At 44.2% G+C, this 12,435-nt stretch overlaps 1 pseudogene across 1 annotated transcript in view; it reads left to right on the top strand.

Annotated features, from left to right (window-relative positions):
• The window catches only part of LOC311173822 (large ribosomal subunit protein eL27-like), a 754,061-nt pseudogene that overhangs the window by 164,470 nt on the left and 577,156 nt on the right, over window positions 1-12,435 (top strand). The window lies entirely within an intron of this gene.

Raw genomic sequence — 12,435 nt, 5'->3', positions numbered from 1 at the left:
GGTTAAGGCGATGGACTAGAAATCCATTGGGGTCTCCCCGCGCAGGTTCGAATCCTGCCGACTACGGAAGCTTTTTCTTCTCTGACGCTACTTCACGTCCGAAATCAGCGTGATCCAATCGGCTCCCTGGAAATCTGGAATGCTGAGCTCGGTTGGAGGACCGCATCTTCTACTTCTGGTTAGGATCGACCTATTTGATTTACTTCTTTCAACACTGGGGGAATCTCATGGTTGGATATTTGACGTCATATCGAGTTGATCTGACAAAATTAAATTTAGACAAGTCCGGTGACGTCGAAGTACCAGTACGCCGAGAGGTATATTGCTGTAGGGCAGCCCCGGAAGCAGTTCTAGCGTATTTGGCGCCGTGGCTTAGTTGGTTAAAGCGCCTGTCTAGTAAACAGGAGATCCTGGGTTCGAATCCCAGCGGTGCCTTTATTGAACTCCGAAGAAAGATCTTTCTTCCATTTTGTTGCTAAATCCATATGCCCAAAATGATATATCTGTTTTTGCACTAAAAAATGTAAAATTTCTAGTTTCGAAACCAGCGCATTCATATTTCCTGGTGACGGGAGATGACAGACTAAAAGCTTACCCTGTACCCTGTGACACTTCCACCTTCTTTGGCCCCGCTGATGCCACAACTAGCTTGTGGGTGGGCTAGACCAGCACTTTGGGGAGGTGCCTCTGACCCCGCCCAGTGTTTACCCCAGACGTCCCGTAGAACCTGAACAGCTTTGTTTATTTGGGTTCATTGTATTTCACATTTGGTTTTGTGCCTCAGATTTACACACACACACACACACACACACGCGCGCACACACACTTTTTAATAAAGGTGCTCAAAGGATAGAACACACAACCTCAACGCAATATGATTAGAAGAGCAACAGGGTGTTGCTGTGAGAACATAAGAGAAGCGGCATCTCATCCGGCCTAAGAGTGGAGAGTGGTCAGAGTAAGCTTTCTTGAAGGGAGTGCTAAGTCTTACAGATCACGTAGAAAATTGCCGTATATTTAATTAAACCACTGTGTAACAGACATTGTTCTGGGCCCGAGGCAGGGAACAATAAACAACAATTTTTTAAAATGAAATTTCATAATATACTAAATAAATGCTATATAGAATAATACAGGGGATCAGAGATTTGGGGGTAGAGGAGAGATGGGGTCGGTTATAGAAATGTCAAAGGTTTGCAGTGGGAGCAGTTGTAGAAGAGATGGAGACAAGGGGATGAATTCAAAATATGTTTAGGTAAAAAAAAAAAAAAAACCCACAAAGAGACTCAATAAGTGATAGGATGTAGAGCCTGAACAAGAGGGAAAAATTCAGGATAATGCCTGGTTTCCAATTTAGGAAAGTGCTGGGAGGGGGTTGGGCTATATCACATCATATTTAATGTTTCCCACCTGATCTCTTTCAAACAATTGTGACTGCCCGAAGTTATACCTCAGAACTCAATATTTCCCTGTAAAGCTTTGATACCTGTTAAAATATAAAATACTTTACCAAAGTTTAAACCATAATCAGTTGTTTACACCTTTGTTCTTAGATTGTATAAGTGGGGTCCATGGATAGGGCTTCCGGGTACATGTGAACTGAGATTGTATGCCTTTTTCTAGGAAAAAGGCCATAGCTTTTATCATGCTCTATAGGGAATTTAGGCCTCCAAACCTGTGTACAGATTAAGTTCCTGAGACCAGGTAAGAGGGAAGTGACTAGAGAATGGGGGGTGGGGGTGGGGCAGGGATCTGGGACCCAAGAGGAGGCACACAAGAATTGGAAAAGGGTAGGAGGAAGAAGATGCCAGAAGATGGGTTCTGAGCACTTCATACACTTGAATGGCCTGGGACACTAACAAAGAAGGATGGGCTGCTTTCTGCTGCTTTTCCCCACTGCCTGGACAAGGACACCTAGGAAAGAAAAAGCAAAGAGCTTAACCTTTCATTGAAGTCCTCCACCAAAATATTTGTGGGTTGGGTATAAAGAAGGGCCTGGCCCTACAAATCTCACTACTGGGGTGTAAAAACAAGACGACTGAGCCCAGAGATGTCACCAGAGGGTTGAGAACCCTGCCGGAAAAACTCCCCCCAAGGAGGCAGAAAACACTCTCTGCAACTGACCCCACCAGGTCTTGCCAGACTCTTGGCAGACCTCAGGTGAGAGCAAGGAGAGTGAATTAGATGCTTAGCCGCTCGAGGAGCAGCTCTGAGACTCTCAGACCCCAAGGCTTTGTCTACTGGCCTTAGGGCCACACTCATGCAGGTGCTTGTCTCAGTCCCTTATCTTCTGGGGGGCCTGGGGGGGCAGTCATCTTAGGCGACAGAGAGTCTCCTTCTGGCCCATCCTAGGAGGTAACTGGAGAGTGAAGGCTAGAAGGGCTTGTAGGGGTAACTTGACTTTATTGGCGGAAAGTTCTGGGACCAGTGCTGCTGGGGGTGTCAGATGTCAGGGATTCCTGGTCCCCTGGCCTGGTGCCCTGTCCCGCTCATGCAGATTGGAAAGCCTGTCCTACTCTGCCCCGCCAGCCGTCCACCTCAATCACGCCCCCTCCGTGGATCTTCTGGGCCCTGGGAATTATTTCTTCACCTGGGTACTGCAACGCGGTCTGGGGTTGTCCATGGGCTATCAAAGGGTCTACCTGTAACTGCAGGAGGATGGACAGAGTGACAGAGAGGGGCTAGTGTTCACCTAGGGGTCTCACAGTTCATTAATTGTTCCCAACCATTCAACTCGAACATTTGTCTTCAAAGCTTTGGGCCAGAGGACTGCGTCCGGAGACGGCGAACAGAGTGGGATGCAGTCGAGGCTCCAGGTCATGGAATGGCCGCAAGACAATGACCACGGGGAGCAGGGACTCGAGTGCCCAAGGCAGTCCATGAGGGCTGCGCGGGGGCGAGGCTGAGACCACTCCCTCCTACTTCCCCGACGTTATTTCCTGGGAGGAGTTGGAGCTCCTTGGGTCCCCGAGCCAAGAGATTTCCAGGCCCCAGTGTTAGAGTATTCAGGGTTAGGGCGGGTGGCCTCGGAGAGGGCACTCGACTCTTGCACCATGTATGGTGGCCCCAAGACTGCAAAACCTGGAACGACCTCTAAAAGCGTCCGCAATTGCAGTTGCGCGTCGGCTCGTTGGTCTAGGGGTATGATTCTCGCTTCGGGTGCGAGAGGTCCCGGGTTCAAATCCCGGACGAGCCCAGTTCTTGCCCTTTTTTTTTTTCCCCCCCCCCCCTGGCTACCGGTACCCAGCAAAAGACTTGTTGCTTTGGAAATTATACTGGAAATGGAGCAGAGATAATATCTTGGAACAAGCTGTACTTCGATCTCTTTTGTTCTGTGTGGACATCTTGTGTCTGAAATCAGTTCATAGTAGACTTTCTTGGCAAGCCAGGGAGATCTCAGGCACGCACGTCCAGTCTTGGGCAAGACACTTTCTGGGCCCCTCCTTCGTGCACGGTGCCACCTTCCTGCCGTCGGAGCCCGCTTAGGGTTTGATTGATGCCCATCAACCTACAGTTGTGGATGACAGGAGTGAAATGGGGCCTTTTCAGGGGTGTGTTTGGGAGCTCCCAAGAACTGTTAGAACGCAAGTCTGCAACCTTAGAAGTCGTCTCTCTCTGTCATTCTTGTTCGCTGCTTTCCTTCTGGAGACGCACTCTCCGTTGTGGTCTGACCCGTGTACAAATTTCTGATTAGCCTTTCTCAGTCATCTAAAACGCTGGACTTCCGAGTTACAGCGCTGAACTCCGCCAAAGTCATAGATCAAGGATTTGGAGAAAAGGCCCCTCAGCTCATTCCTCGTTAGTATAGTGGTGAGTATCCCCGCCTGTCACGCGGGAGACCGGGGTTCGATTCCCCGACGGGGAGAAGGGCAGTGCTGTTTTTCTTATCTTGCTATTACAAATCCTATTGACCTTGAGTCCTGGGATGGAGCTTTTGTGAAAGCAGGGAACGAGGAAAAGCAGAGTAGTCTGTCCCGACTCTCGAGTTGACATTCTAAATGTCAAGTTTGTTTTACTTCAAGTAGCTTGCATTTACATGTGCAACTAAATTAGGCGTTATTTTCTCTGTTCACTGCGTTTATTAGACGTTTTTGTTGACTGTATCTTAAAAATACAGATGGGCAAACAACACAAAATAGACACAGGCTGCGTAATCCCACCGCCAAACTTGGTCTCCTGCGCGGTGCTCTCATACATACAAATGAATCTTTCCAGTCTCAACCCAGCAAGCAATATCAGGCCATGCTAGGGCCTGGATCAGCGCCCTGCTCTGCCCAGGGTGTCGAATTTGGGTTTTTTTTGCTGTTGTTGTCAGTATCTTCACCTCCCTCGTGTACGTGGGTGTGCATTCCGCTCGAGGTACGTCGCGCAATTATAAGGGAGATGCGTTGGTGAGGTAGGCAACCGATCCAGGGCCCGGAGAGCGGGACCGTCGCGCAAAACCTTAGACTAGGTTTGGAGAAAGCAGGAGGAAAAGAAAGTAATAAAAAAAGAAATATATCTAAGTTGCGTTGGCCGGGAATCGAACCCGGGTCAACTGCTTGGAAGGCAGCTATGCTAACCACTATACCACCAACGCTAACGAAAAACCAGATCTCTCAAATTATTTGTTACAGATGTTTGCAGGGTCGCCACCTAAGTGATGGGATTCGGGAGTTGGCTTAGGCCTGGATTGTGGATATAAATAAAATGAAGATAAAAGTACGACTGACGTCTGCGGGGCACTCACGTGTGAGCAGCACTGGACTCCCACCACCTCCAGGGCGCTCCGCCCACCACCCCGAAGACCGCGTGGTTGAACCCAGTCCACAGGTGGTTCCGACAAGGTGAGGGAAGGTATTTCCGAGTCACTGGAAGAGCTGGGATTAAGTCTAAAATCCGTCTGGAAGGGCAGGGCTGCAGCAACACCACTTGGTCATTCCCAGAAATGCCCCCAATCGCTTCTCTGTTGAGTGTGCTTAATGTGCCGAGGTTAAAGAGTCAAAGTTAAGGCAAATGCTCTCAAGAGCAATTTATCCAGAGGAGGATTTTTTTAATCCTACGTGCGCGCGCATCTGGCCCACTCGCGATTTGGAGAAGCCTGAAGAGAAAGCTCCGCCCCTAGTTGCTGACGATAAGTCTGTTCACCAGATCTGTCAAGCCGCGGACTCGGGGAGGCCTCGTGGCGCAACGGTAGCGCGTCTGACTCCAGATCAGAAGGTTGCGTGTTCAAATCACGTCGGGGTCAAACGATAGTTTTGCTGTCTGGATAGATGATACCATTTTCAGGAAAAAAATCTCTTCTTAGTGTATTAGAAAAATATGAGTCTCAGTGTCAACTCTGACTTTTCTCCTAAAATACAAATTTTGGTATTTTTATTTTCATCTTATTGCTTCTATCAAATCAACCAATGAAAATAGTAATACCTTTAATCTCATAGAGTTGTATCCTAAAACAAAAATCGTTTATGAATAATCTCCAATTCTTGTTCAGAAAATGTATTTGAGCAATAAATATGCTTTACTGGAAAGAATATAGCAATAATTAATAATTTTAAGGTAATAAAATAATTTTAAGGTTTAAAATAATATCCTAAGCTATTTTTTATGTTTGGGCAACTTGTCTGTGCTGTCCACAATCTTGCACTCTATTATTTTCACTTCTCATTGTCATTTAAATATAGTTCTATAGTCCTCACAGTTCTTCATTTTATTGAGAAACGATTGACATACATCACTGCATAACTTCAAGAAGCATAATATGCTGGTTTGATTTACATATATTATGAAATGATTACCACACCAGGTTCACCTAATATCGGTCTTCTTATGTATATACAATAAAAAGTAAAGAAAGAAAAAAAGAATAAAGGAAAATATTTTTCCTTATGATGAGAACTCTTAGAATCATTCTCTTAACAACTTTTCTATATCTCATACAGTGGTATTAGCAACAGTTTTATTTATAATCACATCCCTGTATTTATTTATTTTGTAACTGGAAGTTTGTATCTTTGATGACCTTTTTCCAGTTTTCCCTCCTCTCACCCCTTCTTCTCTCTGGGAACCACAAGTCTAATCTCCATTTCTATGAGTTTATTTTTGTTTTGCTTTGTTTTTAGAGTCCACATTTAAATGAAATTATATGGTATCTGTTCTTGTCTGATTTATTTCATTTAGCATAATACTTTCGAGGCCCATCCATGCTGTCACAAATGACAGGACTTCCTTGGATTGTTTTTTATTTATGACTGAATAATATTCCATTATATATATTTACCACAACTTCTTTATCCATCCATCCATTCATCCATGAATATGTATGTTGTTTCCATGAATTTGATATTATAAATATTATAAATAATAGTACTGCGGGCATGGGGTGCAGGTATCTTTTCTTTTTTTTTTTTAAAGATTGATTTTATTTATTAATACCAGAACTGGGGTGTAGACCAGAGGTGAGGGGGCCAGAGATCAGAGGATTCACCAGAGACAGAGTGGGGAACAGATCAGGCAGATCTACTGAAGTACACTGCTGAGGGGAGCAGCCAGCAAGACAGGAGAGGTCTGCTGTGCCATGGGTGTCAGTTCCCTGGCTGGGGATGGAACTCATGCTGCAGTGGCTGCTAATAGATTCATAGTGCTGAGATTTAACCCCTTGTGCCCCCAGGAAGGCCCCTGTCTTTTCAAGTTAGTGCTTTCATTCCCTCTGAATATATTCCTGGAAATGGATTTGTTGGATGATATATGGTAGTGCAATTTTAAAGTTTTTTAGTATCCTCCATAGTGTTTTCCATATTGGCTTACCAATTTACAGTCCCACCAACAGTGCACAAGTTCGCCACATCCATCAAACATTTGTTATCTCCTGTCTTTTTGATGATGGCCATTCTAACTTTTAAGGGGATGCCTCATTGTGACTATAATTTTCATTTCCTAATAACCTGTAATACTTAGCATTATTTTTTATGTTCTTGTTCATATTTCATCTATTTTCTTTGGAGAAATATCTATTCAGTTCCTTTGCCTATTTTTCTTTTCTTTTTTAGCCTTGGTAATATCCTTTATTATGAAACCTGTTTTATATGATATAATACAGCCACTCTAGCTGTCTTTTGATTAATGTTGGCATGATCATTTCTTTCCTTCTTTAAAATTAAGAATTAATTAGTTTAAATGAAATTTCATTGTTTTACATCTTTGTTCACTTTTTGACAGCTTTTGCCTATTTTTCATTTGGCTTATTTGATCTTGTGATAATGAGGTGTATGAATTGTTTATATCTTTTGGACATTAACTCCTTATCAGTTAAATGGTTTGCAAACATTTTTTCCCATTCCATACATTGTTTTTTTCATGTTGCTGATAGGTCATAATTGTAATTTTAACGATAACTTGAAATTTGAGGGCAATTCTGTAAATAATTAAATAAGTCTTCTAAAGTTAGACATTTTGGTTGTCTGCACTATTTTCTTATTATTTAAAATGTTACTTAATCATCTTTGTGCATCCATCTTTTTTTGTTTGTCTCTGCTAAATTAGTTCTACGACACAAATTCTTGAATGTGTATTGGAGCCTAAAGTTACTCCTGAGCTATATCCAGTAACTGTATCGCTCTCCAAAAGGCTCTGTTACTTTTTCAAGCAAAAATTATCTTTCTTTTGCTTCTTCTATTATTATTAATTATTGTTTCCATTATTGCTTCCTTACAACAGAATTTTGACCCCAACATTTATTTAATGCTTTTTATCATCTTTGATGTTCTGTCCATGCCTATTTGAAGTTGAACATAAGGGTATTAAATGTAAATATTTTGTATTTAACTTATGTTAAATATAAATATTCTCTCTACTTCTTGAGAGTCATAGGCCTTATTTTTCCCAATGGGAAATTACTTCCCAGACATCTTTCCTTAACTAACAATGCTTTGTTAGTGTAACAGGCTTGGGCTGCAGGCGAGGAATTCCTGCAGACTCTGTATCACCCACATTGCAGATAAGTCCCCAAGCTGGCATCCTTCCCGCCCCTGCCCTCCACTCCCTGACTTCTGCCCACCTTCTGCCAGAGGAGCCACTGTGTCACGTGTGCCAAGGTAGAGGCAGACAAACTGCCAGCCCTTAAAGAAGCTGTGTGTGCTCACACTGAGAACTGCTGATGACTTAGGGCCATAGCCCTGGAGCTCTAACAACCCCAAATTGAAGGTCAATGATGCTTGCAGTGGCAGGCCCTGCTCCCCCTGCTGCCCACACAAGCCAGAGCAGCTTTAAGGAGATACCAAATGATAATTTTCTAATTCTGTCCTTTCTTCTACATTTATGGGCAGACATTGGTATATAAACAAGATCTTTCTCTCATCCACCTGGCCCAGGTGATGTATTAGTGATAATAATGGGTATCATTGCTTTCGCTACTGTGTTTCATTTCATCCCGAATGCAGGGCAGTATTACTGCCCATTTGAGAGCTGACATTCAAAAAGGTTCACCATTTTGCCATGCAGCATGGATGGCAAGTGGCAGGCCCAGAGGCAAATCTGTAACATCCAAGCTGGTGGTTTTTTGGCTCCACCTTGCTGCCCTTGTTCCCTAAAAACCCAGCTAAGGAGTCACTAAGGGAGTCACTGGGGAAGGAAGGAAGGTTGTAAAATGTGGTTTATGGTGTGGAAGAGCCCTGGAGATGTTAGGGATTAAATATGCTTGTTTCGTGATTTATAAGCCAATGTTTACAAGTCAGTAAATTTCACATCTAATTCTGGATTTCTAGCTTTTCTTTTAAAATGGAAAGATCTGCCCATATTTAGGTTATACTTTCTCATTGCAACAATCAACTAGTGAAGCCCGTAAGTGCTGTTAATTAGGCCTTGAACCACCACTGGTTCTTGTCCCACAACTCCGTAAAAAGGATAAGTAAGCAGATAAGTAAGCAGAGAAAAGCAAAATTTGTTCAAGAAAGGAAAGAACAGTCTATTTAAAGGAAGAAAGCAAGGGGCTCCCAGGTGCACTGTGCCTGAGAGGGGCAAAGAAGTCATTATGGGGCTGTTTTCAGGGGATATATAAACCTTTTTCTCTCTCTGTTCTAAAATCTCATCATCCTCTTTGTGACTGGCTCACTTGGTGGCTGTACTTCCCTGGGCATCTGTGTCCAGCTTTACAGCTCTTATCTTAGTCTTTCATTGCTGCTGTCTAAGGTCTCTGAAAATTTACTCTCCTTATTTTTTTAAAAGATTTATTTATTTATGGATAAAAGAACTGGGGTACAGGCCAGAGGTGCAGGGGGGTGAGAGGATTCACCAGAGACAGAGTGGGGAGCAGAACAAGTGGATCTACTGAAATACACTGCTGAGGGGAGCAGCAGGCAAGACAGGAGAGGTCTGCTGCGCCATTTAGGTAGCTCCACTGCTGGGGATGGAACTCATGCTGCAGAGGCTGCTGATAGCTTCATAGGTTGTATCTTAACCACCTGCGCCACCAGAGGGACCCCCAATTTACTCTCCTTATTAGTCTTAAAATTTACTGTCCTGATTAACCCTCCTGGATTTCTCTGCCCTTATCTCAGAAGCCTCTAACTTTCCCAAAGTCCCTGCTTGCACTGTCTCTGAAGCTGCCTACTTAATACTAACTTTCCCTAGGACTCACTAGTACTGGGTTCCCTTCCACGCTTTTACTCCTATTCACCCTGCCACACTCCCAGAACATTCTCATCACTGAAAAAGAAATCCATTCCCATTGGCAGTCACTCCCCACTCTCTCCTTTCCTAATCTTGGATGGCCAGGGTCACCCAACAAGCCCCATCCAGACCCTTCTGAGCCAACTCCTTATTCTTGAAAGGTGCTGATTGGTTGATGATGAAATTCAAGTCTTGAAATTTCTTTGGGGCTAGTCCATTATCAGAAATAAAAGGGACTCTCTTCTTCAGCTGTCACTAAAGTGCTCATGCTTCCCAGGAAGCTCAGGCCACATTGGAGTGAGGACCTCCCTTCAACAGGCCACTAACAGTGCCAGGTAGGGACTGCCCAGCATTTGAGAGAGTGCGATGGCTTCGCTATGGGAGTCAATCTGCATCTACAGGGTCCTCAACTTGCTTGAGAATGAGCTGACAGTCACTGAGGATAATATCAATGGCCTTATTAAAGCAGCAGGTGTTAAATGTTGAAGATTTTTGGTGTGGCTTTTTCACAAAGGCCCTGCGCAACATCAACTTTAGGAGACAGGGACTTCGGGAGAGTTGAAAGAGCTTTCTGAAATAAGGGCAGAGAAATTCAGGAGGGCTAATGAGGGCAGTCAATTCGAAGGCTAAAATTTGAGGCTAATTGGCACAGTAAACTCTAGGAGACCTTGGACAGGGAAGGTAAAAAGAGAAATTCTAGGGCCTCCCTGATAGCGCAAAGGGGTAAGTCTGCACTACCAAGCTATGGGCAGCCACTGCAAACCGAGTTCCATCCCCAGCCAGGGAGCTAACCCACATGGCACAGCAGACACTGGACTGCTCCCTTCAGCAGTATATTTCAGTAGATTTGCCTGTTCTGCTCCCCACTCTGTCTCTGCTAAATCCTTTCACCCCCAGCACCTCTGGCCTACACCCCAGCTCTTGTATGCATAAATAAATAAAACAAATCTTAAAAAAAAATAAGAGAGAGCCTCCCTGGTGGCGCAAAGGGTTAAGATACAAACTATGAAGCTATCTGCAGCCACTACAGCACAAGAGTGATCCCAGGCCAGGGAGATACCCACATGGCACAGCAGACCTCTCCTGTCTCACCCGCTGCTCCCCTCACCAGTGTATTTCAGTCAGTCTTTCTGTTCTGTCCTCACTCTGTCTCTGGTGAATCCTCTCACCACCCTCACCTCTGACCTGTACCCCGGTTCTCATATGCATAGAGTGATGAGATTTTAGAATAGAGGAAAAAAAGTTTCAAATATCCCCTAGACTCGAGCGCATTGGCAATGCTGCCTTGGAGTCTTTGCTTTTGTTCTTTTTCCTCTAAATAGACTTTTTCTTACCCTCTTGAATAAAGTTTGCTTCTTTTTGCTTACTTATCTAAATAGTCTGCGGATTCCTTTTCACAGCTTCATGGGATAAGAACCTGTGGTGGGGGCCTCCCCGGTGGCGCAGCGGTTGAGCGCTGGGTTGCAAAGCTGCCGGCGACCTCTGCGGCGCCGGTTCGATCCCCGGCTGCTCCCCGGCCACCGGAGGAGGGTCCCACATGGCGCGCAGACCTCTCCTGCCGCCCGCTGCTCCCCTCAGCAGTGTACTTAGGTCCTTCTGCCTGCTCTGCTCCCCGCTCTGGCTCTGGTGAATTCTCTCACCCTCCCGTGCTTCTGACTGTACCCAGTGCATGTATAAACAAAACGAACAAATAAATAAATAAAAACATGCCTCTAAAAAATAAATAAATAAAAAAAAAATAAAGATTTATTTAAAAAAAAAAAAAAAAAAAAGAACCTGTGGTGGTTCAAGAGCTAAATTAACAGTGCACACTGGCTTCACCAGGAGGTGGTCCTGCCCCTTCTGCTGCTGCTGCTCCAGCTGAGGAGAAGGAAGTAGAAACAGAGAAAGAAGACTGGAGAGTCTGGTGATGGCATGGGCTTTGTTTGTTTCTTTGTCGGTTTCTTTGTTTTTTTCCTAAACCTCTTTTGTAACATCTTCAATAAAAAGTTGAACTCTTGAAAGGGGCCGGGGGGAGGGACTAATGTCTGGGATTGTGCTTCCCAAGCATTTAGTATCCTAGCCATCCTGTCTTTGGGACACAACCTTTGGAATATAATCCAGTATGACCCTTCCCAGTCACGTGAAAATTCAACCCTGGAGAACAGTGAGGTTTTTATTGTGTTTTTTAAAAGTGTTGGTATGCAATAGATAGAAAATAATCAAAACTGATCCTTCACAGATTTTTTGAGAAGCACTGGGATAAACAACAGAGATTTTGTTCACTAACTTGAACGGGCGGTTGATAGTTGCCTAGCTGATAGAAGAGATAGTTGTTTTTTTTTTTTTTTTTTTTTTTAAATGAGTAATGCAAACCATTCCTATGCTGCCCTGTCACATATTCCCAAAAGGCCAAATATCTTCTTGACATAATGTGCAAGTGGAAATTTAAAGACTGTAGGAGACAGGGATACTGTATTGGTTCTATCAGACATAGCAATTCATGCACTAGGTTCCGGCAGTATGCATATAGGAAAAAAATGTAGCATATAGGGGATGCGATACTATCCCTGACCTCAGGCATCCATTGGGGGTCCTGCACCGAATTCCCCCCCTCCCCACCTCCATCCTTAAATCGCTTGCCGGAGTAAGAGGCAACTAAGTGCTTTATTTACCCCACAGGGGTAGGACTGAAATCCCTCTGGACAAATGGTTCTGGCATAACTGGCTCTCCCTCTAGCAGAAAGCAAGTACAAATCCTAATTACTATATACACAAGGATAAATTACAGATATATTAAAGATTTACTTT

The sequence above is a fragment of the Talpa europaea genome, assembly GCF_964194135.1.
Source record: "Talpa europaea genome assembly, chromosome: 7".
NCBI lineage: Eukaryota > Metazoa > Chordata > Mammalia > Eulipotyphla > Talpidae > Talpa > Talpa europaea.
The sequence above is the reverse complement of the archived record's forward strand: the minus strand, read 5'-3'. Positions and strand labels throughout refer to the sequence as shown.